Source organism: Hetaerina americana, unplaced genomic scaffold, assembly GCF_022747635.1.
Source record: "Hetaerina americana unplaced genomic scaffold, ioHetAmer1.1.p SCAF_2, whole genome shotgun sequence".
Taxonomy (NCBI): Eukaryota; Metazoa; Arthropoda; class Insecta; order Odonata; family Calopterygidae; genus Hetaerina; species Hetaerina americana.
In genome coordinates, this window is record NW_027286763.1 from 101,505,797 (window position 1) to 101,509,218 (window position 3,422).

The following is a 3,422-nucleotide window of genomic DNA, read 5'->3' on the forward strand; positions in this document are numbered from 1 at the left end:
TTTAATAACGGTTTGCGTTAAGAATCTAGTTTACTATGGTATAGTGCGTCGAGAGCAAGCGTATATTTTTATTACAATGAAATATACTATGAGGTAAATATTCAAAAAAGATGTAGCTACCATTAATTAGACACATTTGGTCATTATCAAAGAATCAATCGTAAAAGATGTGAGGAAAAGATTATAATTTGATAAGAGAACACTTTGTTGAAGCCATTGGTTTTTAATTAAACTGTGTAAAAATTGGAATATCTATCATTTTATTTTAATGAAATACACTGTCAAGTCAATATTTGCCGATTTATCACCCCGGAAAATCAAATTCCTTTACAACTAATGCTAAAAAAATTATTTTTTTAATCTCCGTCACTAATTTAATTACGTGTGTGATGTGTGTGAATGTGTTTATATATGTGTGTGTGTATATATGTATATATGTATATATGTATATATGTATATATGTATAGTAGTAGTTTTAGGGGTTTGTAGGGTGCGTCGACAGCTATGGTCATTTTGCACCACTGTCATAACGTAAAACTTATGTTCCTTTTAAACTAGGAATAAGTAAACAAATAAATACGAATAAATATATAAATAAATAAAATAAACAAAAAAAAAGGAAAATGCTAAAATCAAAAGCATTAAAATTATGAGCTCCAAAGCTAAAGCTGCCCCATTAAACCGGTTGACCTTAAAAAACTTAAGACTCGGTTAATAGACCCAGAGTCATCCCCTAAAATATTTTTTAAGTCTCCCCTTATCTTCAACATGTCTCTGGCCCTTTGGTATGTTGTGCATTCCGTCAGGATATGTTTTATCGTCAGGGGTTGGAAACACTCATTGCAGCGGGGCTGTTCTTTTACCTCCGCAAAGAGGTACGAATGAGTGAGGGCAGAGTGTCCTATTCTCAGGCGCGTAATCATGACCTCTTCCCTCCGAATTTTCCGGATGGAAGAGGACCATGGTGAAACGACCGGTTTTATTGCCCTGAGTTTATTATTTTGCAGAGACTGCCAAGTCTCCTTCCACTGATGCAGGACCGAGTTCCGCAAGGCGGCCTTCACGTCCTCCATTGGAACCAAGGTGGAGTCGGTCTCGGGTTGTCGAAGGGCATCCTTCGCTGCCTGGTCAGCTTTTTCGTTACCTCTTATGCCGACGTGACCAGGAGTCCATATAAAGGAGACCCTGTTCCCCTTTCTCTGAAGGGACAACAGGGTATAATGGATCTCCTGGACTATCGGGTGCACAGAAAAATGTGGAACGCTTCACGATTTTGCGTGTCATCCTTGCGCAGGGGCCATGCTAATCTTCTCTGTATCGTTCCAATTTTAGTATATGTACCGCCGAAGCGAGTACGTATATATGTATATATGTATATATGTATATATGTATATATGTATATATGTATATATGTATATATGTATATATGTATATATGTATATATGTATATATGTATATATGTATATATGTATATATGTATATATGTATATATGTGTATATGTGTATATATGTATATATGTATATATGTATATATGTATATATGTATATATGTATATATGTATATATGTATATATGTATATATGTATATATATTTATTTATTTATTTATATACATATGGTATTTGAAGGATTACATTCTAAGTATTTAGAAATAACTAGAAGCAATCTCTAACTAGAGCACGAGCTCTAACAATCAAATTATTTTTGCATAGTTGACCGTGATTCAATAATAACTTAATACCATCATGATACTACGTTATGCTCTGTAATTACCATACTGAATAGAAAAAAATTACCTCTTCATTTTCCCAATCCAAAAGAATAATATGGAGTGTACAAAAAAGCGAAAATAACAGCTTCCAGGATGATGGTTAAATAAAATTTTTCGATTTGCGGCGCAAACAAGTAAGTATTTATTAAATGAAACAATATTCTTTTGTCAGAGTGGCTTGCAATACAGCATTTTGCTTGCTATTTTCTCCTGGTGTAAAAGATATTTTGCTGTCCACAGAGTTTCAACGCAGCGTTATAGCAACGGCCTTGGTACCATTTGTCTGAAAATTAACTGCAGATCGGCCAGCCGCTGCTTACACCTCGCACTGCGTGAAACACTCCCTGCAACTCCGAGAAACTTGTTCATTTTCTCCGAAGAATGCGGTGGTACGGGGGTCCCTTGGCTACTGAGGAACACGTTTCCCACAATAAATGACGCTAAGTTCGAATATAATTCCATCGCAGATGCGGTCTTCATTTCACCAAAATCAGTTCAAAATTTTGTTTGGGCTCTCAAGAGAGGAAGCTAATTGTTATATATAATTGCGGCTTTGCGGTAACTTATAAAGCAGGTAATATAATTTGTAATTAAAGTCCATTTCAACCATGAAACCCATAAATCTTAATCATTTCACTTTAGATATACATTATAAAATGTCACATTTATACAATTTTGTATCAATAATGAAGAACTGGAAAACTACAAATTTTCAGAGGAGCTGAAATATCTATGGCAGGAAAGCTGGAAAAATTATGTACCTATATTTTAGACCTGTTTTTTAAATATGCATAATTCGTACCTGAACTGGGTGGTAAGCTTTATTTGACATGAAGAAAACCAGAATTATCGCTAAGTCATTCAATCATATTTATTGATGCAATGAATTTTCTTTCGTGATTTTAAAACATCTTCACATTCCTTATTGGCCAAACTGTTATGCCTATTTCATTTGACTTACAGAATTCAAGCACCTTGCCGTCGAAATAATATATACTTGTATGAGTATGTGATAAACATAATGCTCCTGTCATATTTAAAATGTTGAAAACTCATATACTCGTCTTAAAATCCTCATCTAAATTTGAGAATGAAATATTTAATAATTGTATGAGCCCCAAATCTTTGATAATGATCATCTTGAATGTTGTGAAAGAGATACTTGATAGCGCAATTAGGTCTAAATTTTATAAATACCGTTTAAACACGTATTCAAAAATGTCTGACCTATCGAAGCACAAATAAAAACGGTACATTCACGGAATGGCTTGGGGAGTTCTCTTTTATATGCTGAAAAATAATGTAAACGAAATAAAACTAAGTCTCAGGACATTTTAGAGGTACTCCCTCTCTTGTCCGACAGAATTGAGGGAGACATCATGACCCGCTGGGCTTCCGTGCACGTGCATGGCATGGCCCAGGAGAGCGAATTAGATGCCGAGCCGTGATCACTCTGCATCGATTGTGAGCAGAGACATCCCCGCTCTATTGTTGGTTGTCGAATCCCAGTTATATCCGTTTCCGGGAAATATGCAAACAAACACAAAATTCCAACGTGTAATCCTTGGGGCAACTATTACCAGTTCGGAAAAAAACACCAAATCTCCATTCGGATGTCCCGTAGCGCCCAGCAGTTCCGATGGCGTGGATGA

At 35.4% G+C, this 3,422-nt stretch overlaps 1 non-coding gene across 1 annotated transcript; it reads right to left on the reverse strand.

The window, feature by feature from the left end:
• Window positions 1–1,249: 1,249 nt before the first annotated feature.
• On the reverse strand, window positions 1,250–1,356 carry LOC139688456 (U6 spliceosomal RNA). The gene has a single exon (XR_011700759.1). It is a non-coding gene; the product is annotated as a U6 spliceosomal RNA (small nuclear RNA).
• Window positions 1,357–3,422: the final 2,066 nt, after the last annotated feature.